The sequence below is a fragment of the Teleopsis dalmanni genome, chromosome 2, assembly GCF_002237135.1.
Source record: "Teleopsis dalmanni isolate 2A chromosome 2, ASM223713v2, whole genome shotgun sequence".
Classification (NCBI taxonomy): Eukaryota; Metazoa; Arthropoda; class Insecta; order Diptera; family Diopsidae; genus Teleopsis; species Teleopsis dalmanni.
This window is the reverse complement of record NC_051847.1, coordinates 15,713,789-15,726,645: the sequence shown is the minus strand read 5'-3', so window position 1 is coordinate 15,726,645 and position 12,857 is coordinate 15,713,789. Positions and strand designations below refer to the sequence as shown.

Here is a 12,857-nt window from a genome sequence, read left to right as displayed (position 1 = left end):
AATCAAAGGCGTTAAATACCTCTGGCATCTTTGAAAGAGACCTGTACATTAAGCTACATATCTGAGAAAAAGAGATACTGAATGCTATGGTATGTGTGTAACCATATATGAGATTAATATATTAATAGATTAATATAGAATTTTTATTTACATTAAGACTGAAAAGTTTTCGGAAATTCTCATTTAAAATTCGCGCGCTGTATATTTTTCGATATTTTAAGTTTATGTAGTTTGGCAGCACTGTCCTTAATTACTATGCCAAAAATGAGCTCGATCTGTCAGACAGTTCGTTTACGGCAGCTGTTGAAACCAGTTCACCTCAGTAGTGCGTTGCGAAATGTCTTCGACGGTCGTACGACCGTCCTGGAAGGCTTTGTACCACTCATAAACTTGAGTTTTCGATAAAACTGATTCCCCATAAGCCTTTTGTAGCATTCGCAACGATTCTGCACACGAAATTTCGTTCGAAACACAAAATTTGATGCAAACTCTTTGTTCAATATTTTTTTCCATTGTTTTTTTCGCAACGCCCTACTGAGGTGAACTGGTTTCAACAGCTGCCGTAAACGAACTGTCTGACAGATCGCGCTCATTTTTGGCATAGTAATTAAGGACAGTGCTGCCAAACTACATAAACTTAAAATATCGAAAAATATACAGCGCGCGAATTTTAAATGAGAATTTCCGAAAACTTTTCGGTCTTAATGTAAGTTCACAACCCAAAAAATAATATTACTATGTGATATATAGTTCTGTTCCCAAAAAGCATAAACTAGGTGTAGCAAACTAGACCACTAACTAACCAATACTGAACAAATTTGTCTAACTAATTAGTCCGAAACATGTCGAAATCGGCATTATTAAGTGCCTTCTAACCGGCCATAGTTTACTTGAAAAATATCGGAAAGTAATTAACTTTTAATAACGAATGAGTAATACTAGATTGTTATGGGATGATCAATACCAAGAGGAAAATGAAGTACTATCAAGCTCTCGTCTATTCTGTAGATGTTTAACCTTAGCAAGAAACAGAGCCACAATTCTAAGAGAACTATTTTTGGAGAATATGAGAATATTTACGCACAACTATGAGAAACTTCTATCGGAAGGCTAACAAAATTTTGTAGAATAATTACTTGGTTAATTGATAATAAAACAAGCTCTTGAAGCAAAAATAAATGTATCACACAAATTTTTTTATATAGGAATAAGAAAATAACTGCAAGGTGGACACATAATGTTTAACCTTACCCAATTACAAAAAAAATTTTTTTTTTAATTAATGAAAATTTTGAACTGCATGGTTACGGACGGACTAATACATTTTTGTCATTATTTGACGACAACGCTTATTGAATTTATTGAAAATATTTTTAGAATAAGTCCATGACAAATACTTCAATATATTCCCAATTGAAACTACAATTTAGAAATTTGATTTTAATTTGTTGACAATTGTACTAAAGTCAATATTGCAATATGTCATTTACATTTAATAATGTATTTAGATAAACAAAGTAATAATGACGCGCTTAAAGGATAGACCTACTCTATTGAAATATTAAAATTACTGATAACTCCATGACAGCAATTAGTAGCATTATTATGACTGAAAATCAAATTTAAATTTGCTGCCACACAAATACGGATTTTGATTAAAAAAATAAAAACAAAAAACAGTAAACAAATACTACATTAGTTGATTTTGGATTTCTTAGTTTTTTTAAAGAATTCAACTAATTGATATAAGTAGGTAATTAAGCATTTTATTTAAGTTTCATATAATATATTTTTAACCCAAAAAGCGTTACACAACTCATAAAGAGAAGAGACATCGTTCTGCAATTAACTCATGAGCAGACTTTCTATGCAAGCAAGTTTAGAACAGAACAATATTAAATAGATCTCATAAATACCATCCTAAAATAAAACCCTAAAAAACATATACACATAATAACATTTTCATCAAGTATTTTCAAGCTTCGAGCATGGTTAGCTAATCTGCATGACCGCTGATTAAATCCACTACAACGATGTTATATCTACGGGGCATCTCACTGAAAGTATTGGATTTCTTTGAAATGGAACGTGGCCAATTTGCATACAGATGCCTACATATCGTTAAATTCTTCCAATCGTCTTTTAAAAAGTTTACCATAGAAAGAACTTGGTAACAGTTGACATGATGTCAGCGATATGCTTAGATTATTCAGATGTTTCGAGCGATTTCCTGAAAACTCCGTCTGGCTAGCTCGTCTGCTTCGTCTCAATTGCCGAAAATATTCCCATGACCAGAAACTCAGATTAAAGAAATGTAGAACTGTCTCGATATCTCGTTCAGGTATATGTAGTAGTCAAAATGTAAATTGAACTGAACTTAAGGAATTTAAAGCAGCTTGACTGTCTTTTAGTATGCATATATGTTATCAAGTATAGCTGCTATCAAGTAAAATTTATATTAAAAAAAATATTCATTATAACCCTAAAATAACCACATCATCCGCATAAGCTACCCCTCTCTCCAATTTAATCTAGTATGATGCGAACTAAGATTTTGAGATTAGAAAACGTTTCACATACTTACAAATAACAACATTACGGTTTATTATAGATTTATGTTTTTTTTAATGAAGTTGGTTATTTCGAAATACAATTCTCACTACCGTTGTGATTTTTTGTTGACTTCTTGAACCAACGGTTCTCTTTTCACATTTATGTCGCTTTGATATATTACACACTGCATTTACTCGTATTTACAAAAATCCAAACTGATAAGAATAACTCACCGGGTATATAACCGCATATTATACGCTTAATGTAATGTTTTCATAGCACGTGGACCACAATATTACAAAAGCCATTATAAAGAATATTTCTTTTAATTACAGTTCGCATATATTAAACACATTTAGTTTGTATGACATTGTGTAATTGAAAAACCAGGTAAACCCATTTAGGTTAATAAAATTTAAAATGTTCGATATGAGTTAATAAATTTATTAATTAAATCTATAAAAATAAAAATTAATTCATAATGAAAATAGTTTTCAATTTATTGGCAACAAAATGCAGCTGAGGTTACTCAAGCCACAATCAACTTAATTATTATCATGTTTCTCGGGGTAAATCATGGTGCAATAAACAATTGCTCAGATGTCAGTAACTGCAACTCGAATTGATGTGAAAATAAGAGTTAAAAATCAATTTGGAGCAATCAGTTTGGAATATTTGCGTCAATACTTAATCAATAGTCAAAATTTGTCAAATATTGTGTGTGCATTACTATTTACATATGTAGATCCTATCCATGCAGATATGTACAAATGATTTCATCTGATATATTCCCAGTGAATTGAAGTGCGTCATTTGAGTTTTGAATTTGCTACACACAATAAACAGGAACTGTCAAGTGTTAAGAGAATACCAGCACAATTTCTGGACCAATGGAACTGTACAGATAAATAAAAAGCAACGTTGTTTCGTATTCGTAACTACTTGCAAATTCGATTATCAACACTTACTGCACACTTAACAGTTAACAGTGCAATAAAACATGCAGCTATGCGATGACTAATTTTAAAATTGAAAATTAAGCTTCTAAAACTGCACAAATTGACACATGTCAGCTATATGCCATAGAAGTGTATATATAGCACAGGATGGAAGTACACCGACAGACAGCCACAGAGACGTGCACTAAAATTTGATTAGAAATTAGCATTCAAACGAGCATTAAAGTGATTATGTGTGACTATCCTTGTATGAAAATATACATGAGAATTCGATAATGTGTAACAAATGTGCCATTCTTCGTTATTGGAAGCACTTTGTGCCATTGTATCATTAGCATATTTCTTTTCAAATTACTTAGAGCAGTAGCTTGAGTGGTCAAAAATATCTTTAAATTATGTTGTAGATTTATCTTGAAATTTAATGAGTTGAACTTTATTACAACATAATTAAAATTGTAACTACATAATTGCTCGGCTTTTTGTAGTAGCACAAGTTGGCATTGATGCAATTGTTATAACTGCAAGCAATGATAATGACGGCTCGTATTGCGGTCAATGTGGTTTGGCAATAGTCATTTCAAAATGTTACCCACACATCGATGGTGAATTTAAATTAAGTTTGAAGTTTTATGCTCTTCTACGTATTAGTTAAAACGGATGCGGATATTGTTTGTGGTAAAATGGCGCAATATACTTAAAATGTCATTTATGCAGAAAACGATTATGAATTTTGTGGCGGGATATGTGCTGTATTGGACGAGCATACGACTAAATACCGTTTCGATGCGGTCTGAAGCTTCATTGTGAAATCTGCTCCAAAATATCCAGAAATTAAAAACTATCACTACTTAAACGGTTAACTCATGGCGATGATTAAAATTGGCTAAAAATATTGAAGAAAAAAAAAACAAATTAAAAACAAAATTTAAAAAATCCTACAAACATTAAAGAAGAGGATTACAAAAAGAGAAAAAAAAGGATTATAAAGAGAAAAAAAAAAGATTTACACAACATGAAAAGAATTACAAACAAAATAAAATAAAAATAAATTAATAAAAAACAAAATAAAAAAAATAAAATATATATACAAAAAAAAATTGAATTAATAAAAAAAATATACAAAAAATAAAAAAAAATATATAAAATATAAAAAAAAATATATATAATATAAATAAAAAAAAATATATATAAAATATAAAAAAAAATATATATAAAATATAAAAAAAAATATATATAAAATATAAAAAAAAATATATATAAAATATAAAAAAAAAATATAGAATATAAAAAAAAATATATAAAATATAAAAAAAAATATATAAAATATAAAAAAAAATATATAAAATATAAAAAAAAAAATATATATATAAAATATAAAAAAAAATATATATATAAAATATAAAAAAAATATATATATATATAAAATATAAAAAAAAATATATGAATAAAATATAAAAAAAAATATATGAATAAAATATAAAAAAAAATATATGAATAAAATATAAAAAAAATATAAAAACCAAAAATATAAAAAAATATAAAACAAAAAATATAAAACAAAAAATAAAAAAACAATTTAAAAAAAATAATATAAAAAAAATAATATAAAAAAAATAATATAAAAAAAATATATAAGTCCTATTGATCAAATATATGGACATATACATATATGGACATAAACTTATTATATATCATAAAATTGTAACGCTTGTGTGTTATATTTTTTATTACTATTAAGTTTATTCAAATGATATCACTGAAATATAACTACATTGAATAAGTCGTTTTGGCAAAAAGACTGTACCCTAAGCTGACAATGTTTCTCTAATCTGATAAGTTTCTTAAATGAATCTATAGATAATCCAAGCTAATACTGACGTAATCAAGACATACTTATATTCTTGTAATTTTAAAATTACTAATTAAATATATATATTGTGCTAGGTTAGATTGTATGTTAATGTATAGGATGTGTTTCATGTTGAAGTGCTTTAGCTTTGGAAGAAAAATTCTCAGTCCAATAAATAAATTAAATCGTATGGATTATATGGATCCATTTTCAATAATCAAGATACAAAACAGCAATCACAAATCCTTAAAAATACATGAAATACTAATTTATATTATTTAAAATAAAATTAAAATGTTGTAAAATTAAATAAATTTTATAAGTCTTCATTGGCGAATTCATTGTATGCAGCATATTTATATGGTCAGCAATGATTTATGCTTCCACTACATCACAATTATAAATTGCTGTTAACAAATAAATGCAATCACATTTACAATTGTAAAATATTTTATTAAAAATTAACACAACACAACACAACACATCACCAGTGATATAGCAATTAATAATTTCAAAACAAATATATTTACGAGAATTTATTTCAAGTGGAAATTATTTATTTATTATTTTTGCCATATTGCATATGAAAATATATCGCGCCTGTCGTAAAATTAACAAAATAAAATTGTTTGAAATTTTAAATTAGCGTTAAGTGCAGAATTTTGTGTATAATTAAGAGTTTATAATGTGTTTAATTAGTTGACGAACACGTAATAATTTGTTCTTGTTTGCAGTTAAAATTCAATTATAGCACAAAAGTATACACTACAAAATAATTTTTAAATAATTATTTAAAAAATTGGTTATGGATTTTATTGCAATATCTCTTTATTTTATTAGCATTAAATATATATATATATTTAATATTGTTGATAGATGTACCTTATGCTTAATTCTAATGCCGACTTAACACAAGCTCAATATAAATAGAACTAATCATTAGGGGTATTCACGATTTTGTGTAACATGGTAATCGAATAACGTTGTTGTTGTTTTGCAACTGATGCAAAACTGAGCTCGTTACTCAGTTACGTAGCTCGTTGCAGACTATGTCTAGAGGAAAAGGAGACAGCGGTGCATATATTGTGTCAATGTCCAACACTGGCAAGTAGAAGGAAGACTGTTTTGGGACACCATTGGGTTGGTGATGACTTGGCAGGAAACCTCAAGCTAAATGAGCTGCGTTCATTAACAAAAGATGAAGTTATGCGAACGGTTGCAACACCAGCTTTAACTCAATAACGACATCCGAGAATCGAAGGACGAAAAAGGACCCAAGTTGTTTCGTGGTCTACTTCGACTAATCCTTCACTCAGGGGGTGCCACTTGTTTGACAGTGCGCTGTCCCAACGTCCCACCATATATATACGTAGCTCGTTACAAGAGATCGTCAATACTCAACATTATTGCTTTGTTGTGTCGTTGAATTAGTTTATCATTAAAAAAATTTCTTTTTTCTTCATTTTTGTTTATTATCATTACAAAATTTTTCACAACATATCTTCCACAAAAATTAAAATAATGTAGACTATATAATATCAGTAGCTCTGGATAATACTCATTTATACAACAATAATAATTTATATTAATATTTATTTATTTTATAAACAATTGCTCAGTATCTTTTGTTTAAGTAATTAACTAATATATTGAACATTTTATGTTGCTTATAAGACGCCCCAGAAAATTTATTCATATTTTGCAGTAAACCTCTTCCTCCACTTCACGCAAGTAGATAGTGCTCAACTTAGCTTATATTTGGACATTAATGATTAAATGGTTACTCACTTCATAATCCTAATTTAGCTTAATGCCAGTAAAATTGAGATATGCAGGTTAAGTCATAAATACCAATAAATTGATAAATTAATAGAAATCAATATGAAAGGTTTTTATTAAATATTTCTAAAAATTTCTTAATAATTTAGTTCCTAATTATAGAAATGCGACATAACTTTTAAGAGCGTCAAATTTCATTTAATACGAGTTTATAATAAATTAAAAGTTTATATCCTACTTAAAATCCCAATTTATTTAAATATAACTTTTTCTTGTATTAATGCAAATTGATGTCATTTTGAAATCGTGAACCTACAAAAACCCAATATCTCGAAGAGCGAAATAAAATTAAATTATTAAGTTATTTCACTTGTTTGATGTAATTAAGTTTATAATCATAAAGCCGAAGATTGTAAATTCCTAATGCATGCAGTAACAAATGCTAAATTTCCCACATTAAAACCATAATCACTTTCTTGTGGTTTAGGAGTCTCAACGAACTTCCACAGTGGAAACAAATGCCATAGCGTAACCAGCAACAATGACGGAAAAACGCTGTATTCATTAGATGCAATTCCAGTGTACAGAATTGAAGGTTTTGCATTTAAAATATGCGGCAACGGAGGCAAAGACGGAGTTTCAAAACTTAAATTTCTTCTGTTGGCTTTGAGAGTAGCGCAAAAAGAAAGTTGGGAATGCAAATCAAATAGTTCTAAGTATAAGAAATTCTCATGCAAAATATTTTATCTTACTTTTTAATCTTGAATATGTAATATTAGATTATTGCGGTATAGGTAAATATACAATTCATTTATAGTAAACTACTTACTACTAAATAACACTATTTAAATTGCAAATATTTTCCAATTAAAATTCCATTTTAATTATAAAAATATGAATTATAGTGTATTTAAAGATATTTTAACTGATATTTTATAGTACAGTCAAACTTCCATAACTCGAAGTATCATTTCGACTTATGAAGAATTGGAGTTAAAGAATAGTTTTGACATTGTATATAATATTCGATCTAAACCCTATTGCACTCTATTTTGTACGAGTTATAAAAAATTCGAGTTATAGAAGTTCGAGTTATGGAAGTTTGACTGTATTATATAAGTTTGTTAAAGAAATTTCATAATTTCAAATATATGAGCTAAATATACATTATATTAAAATTTATTTTTGGAATTTAACAAAATTTAAATGATATATTTCTGTTAGATTCATTCTCCACGAATCTTATACGATAAGCAATCAAGAATAAGATAGATTTATTTGTTGAATGTGACGCGTCTTTCCAGAAAACTGGAAGGGTTCGAATAGTAATGAAGAAATAACAACTATAAAAATTTGTTTAAGTTCTTGAAATTGTGTTTTAAGATCATTGATGTTGAGTACTTGGGAATACTCGAAACAGCGTTTTATGGTCAGCCAAATTTCAATAAATTAATTAAATTTTTGTAGTTTATGTTTCTTCATTAATGTTTGAACCCTTCTAGCAATTAAAGATATTTTAGCACTTCAGCAAACTTAACGTAGACATATCATTTGATGCACATTTCAAGTTTTACATACTTTAAACTTATTTAATCATGTACCAGTAAGGAAGATAAAAACTAATGAAAAATTTCGAATCGGGAATTTAATATTACCAACTTCGCAAAATTAAAGTAGAAACTTTCAACAGCTACTTGACGCCATTTCAATTTGTGTGTAATGAGTAAGTACAGATTAAATATGTTGGTATCCAAGTTTACTCGTATTCACACAGATACACACAAATACGAATGCAAATAGAATTTCGCTACGGATATTTGTAAGAATTTATAAGCGTAATTTAATGCTTGTGTGCACTCCAACAAAATGCATTTTGTCGGATAAGAATTGTTAAATCCTTATTATTTTCATATTATCTTTGTGCTTAATTAATGTAATTATCGCGTTATAAAAGTACAAGTAAAAGTGTGAAAATTTGTATCTACATATCAGCGTGCATACAAATGTACAATTATGCATGAAAAGCATCTGGATGTATAGGTGTGAATTTTAATTAATATGATTAAAGGAGGCATACATACTGGGGCTAAAATTAATATTTCACTTCACTCCACATATACCCGCCGTACACACTTAACCAGAAGTAAGTAGTAAAAGTACATGTACATTTTTGTTTTTATTATTAAATGAAAGAAACTTTGCGGCAGCAACAAATGTTTTTATTAAGGTAATGAGAAAACTTTTAACATGTACAATATAAATCCGTTTAATGCACAGCTATGAATACTTGTATCCTGACAAGGATAATCCAGTAGTAGCGCATGAGCCCCATTGCATGCAACAAAATTTAAATAAATTTATGCACTTGACGCTAACAAAAGTTTTTTTTTATTATTAATAATTAATAAAAATAATAATTTTATTGTTGGCAAAATGACTTTAATTAAATTCTAGAAATTTATGATTGTTGCAAACTATTAAAAATTGTTGCATTGCAAAATAAAGTATTTAAAATTTTTAAAATTATTATAAGTCTTTCTTCTTTCTATCTGTAGCGCGCATATATATTTATCCTGCAAAATTTTCCTTTAACTTCAATGATATTTATTCAATATTTTCTTGTGAAGGAAAGTACGATGACTAATACTAACAAATACCGACTTCTGTGTACGTAAATTTTGTGCCAGAGTCAATATGATAGTGTTTGATGATGCAGATAAGTAAATCTCATTGATTCGCTGTAATCCTCCGCTTGGATCGGTTTGGTTTGGCAGCTTTCATGTCATTTTTTTATAGTACATTTCATAATTTTATTCTATTTCCATCAAGTCGAAATTCAGTCTGCTTGAGATGAGGAAAATATTGTAGATTTATATTACTTTTACTTTTCTATTTTCCTATTGCCGGTTACTTTATTGGCAAAGTTTCCACTTAAGTGGTAAGTGCTGATGCTTGAAGCTATGTGCATAGGGTTAAGCTTGTTTTTATTTACTGTAAACTGAAAATGAAGAAAGTAAAAATGTTAGAGGAAGTACTAAACTTAGACAATCTGCATTAAATAAAAATGATTTCTTTTCAGAAGTCAGAACTTAAACATGCTTTTTGCTGTAACATAAAAGTTATTTTTGTTACAGCAGTGTAGATGAACAAATATATTTCAGTGTAGACGAGCAAACCTAACAATATATTCGACTCAAAACTAAAACACGCATATAGCAATGAAGTAGTCAAACGTTGCAAAAATCAAAGTCATTTCTTATGAAGCAAATTAGAAATGGTGTCCTTTGAGCTACCAGGAACCCGAATACACCATATACGAACAGTTCTCGACCTAAAGAAATAATTTGGGAGAGCGTGATATTTTCTTACATAGTAAATAATTAACAAAAAAAATATTAGATTTTAAAAAACTCAACAAGATTATCATATTCCAAATAAAATATGATTTAAAAAAGTTAAAATATTAGTTAAAAATAATAAGAGTAATCCCTAAACTGAATATTGTAGATCGTACTGTCAGCTAAAGAAATAAGAAATCGTATGTAATGGGATTTAAAGGTAGTACAAAAAAGAAAAGAAGACTGCCTAGCACGGGCTAGGAAGGTGCTGTGCACTGATCGAAGGAAACACGAATGAATACATAAAATTCGATAATTCAAGTTTGATAAAAAGAGGAAAAATACTACTATTCATTCAGAAAACTAGACCAGCAATGATCTGGAGAAGGACAGTTCAGTTTGAGACGGGCAAATCGTTTAACAAGTTAGACCAATAACACAAAATAAAAACCAGTAGAAAACTTTTGTAGATTCCTTAAGCTCTTAATGGAGTATGGAAACAATAATAATAATAATTTAAAAAACAGATTTAAAAAACAACATCCATGAAGGAGCATAATAAATCTTAAGGTTGCTAAAATCTTCATAACAATAATACAATGAACCATAAATATTCAGGCCCAAAGAGTAGATTATTAAATCTTCTAGCATGGTTTTCGAACACACAGTGAACCTCAGCAAGTCATCAAAATGAAATTTTTCCAGAAATTTCGTTATCAAAATAATTGCTTTGATTATTATAATTTCAATAAGTAACGTAATAATCGTAAATTTTTTTGTTTTTAAAAGGGGTACAAATATCTACATATTATTTATTGATCATTTTGATATAGTATTAAACAATTTATATTATATTTTGGAATTTTTAATATTATTCATACACCAGCGAAAAGTCAGTAAAGCTTTGTAGTTGAATACGCCAGCTAACAGATCATAAGACCTTTATTTTAGGGCTGTATTTCAATAAGATTCGATAGTGGTCTCTTATTTAACAAAATTATTTGTTTTTGATCCCTTCAATTTATTATCTTTAAATTCCTTCAATAAATTTATAGATAATCCAAACTAATACTAGCTTGATCAAGACATACAAGTCGCTCCATAAATTTTAAAAATTTACTAAATCTATTTTAACCAGTAGACAATACAGTATGAAATAGTGCCATTTTCAGCAATCGAAAATTGCACATTTTATTTCAAATTACTTATAAATAACTGATAACTGACATTAATAAAAAAAATTTAACTGATGGTTGTTGAAAATTTCTTAAACATATTTAAACTTTCCATTTACAGTACAAGAAGTTAAATAATAAATAGTTGACGGCTGAAAATATAATAAATGAAAATATTAATACAAAAAAAAATTCAACCCTCTTTCCTCTTTCTTTTTTATTTAAGATACAGATAAAAGCGAAATTGGTTTAACTAACACAAATGCTGCAATCTTGGCTAAGGACTAAGTAGAAGCAATAACAAAACTAAAAGTATTTCAGAATAAAATTTCAACTGCACACCTTTTGAAGCAGTTCACTAGCAAGTGGGTGCTGTTTTTATACGTAGTACACTAAAGCAATTCTATCCCCGAGTAATACATAGAACCGACATTTTTCGCATGCCTATATTTTCTTCACTAGATTCTCATACAACGGGCCGAAGTGCAAAAAAATGTTAAGAAGTAAGCAGCAGGCAAATCAAATGCAAAAGATTACATTCAGCAGTCGGATTTAGCTTGTTGAATGATATTTATTTTACGGCAATGGATTTCATTTTATTTCATCTAACTCATTTCTCATTTTTTGTTTACCCCCCATGGGTTTATGATATAAATTTTTGATAGGATTTTGGTTTTGTTTTTCTTACGTTCTAGCAAGGAAATATTTTTATATCATTTTATTTGATTATTTTACTTTTTGCAACTAGAATATTGAAGTAGAAGAAAGTTTTCAAGCAGAGATAGCTTGCGATGAAGAAATTCGTATTGGTGTGCTTTTAGGCGCACTACTTTCAAATGCTTTCCAATAAATATTATTTATACTTCAGAGTAGGCCAATATTAGAGAAGATTACTTTGTATGAAGTTAATAGTTTTGTTGAGAAATATATATATACTCATATTTTTTTATTCATTTTTTATATAAAATAAATACGCACTGATTAAATTTTAAGATATTAATAGTTATTTACTTGTATTTGTTGCTTAAAATTGAAAAATTACACAGAAGATTTTTTTCGCATATTTGTAAATGCACCGAAACATTTTGTCTAATTTTAGTGTGATTCGGTAGCACTTTTATTCGTTATAATCATGGTTAGCACTTTTGCTCATATTCGGTTTTGAAAGTGTGGATTTGGAAGGTTTTATTTGTCACTGATATGA

At 28.0% G+C, this 12,857-nt stretch overlaps 1 pseudogene; it reads left to right on the top strand.

Annotated features, from left to right (window-relative positions):
• LOC119673990 overlaps positions 1-12,503 on the top strand; it is a 25,092-nt pseudogene extending 12,589 nt beyond the window's left edge.
• The last annotated feature ends 354 nt before the right edge of the window (positions 12,504-12,857 follow it).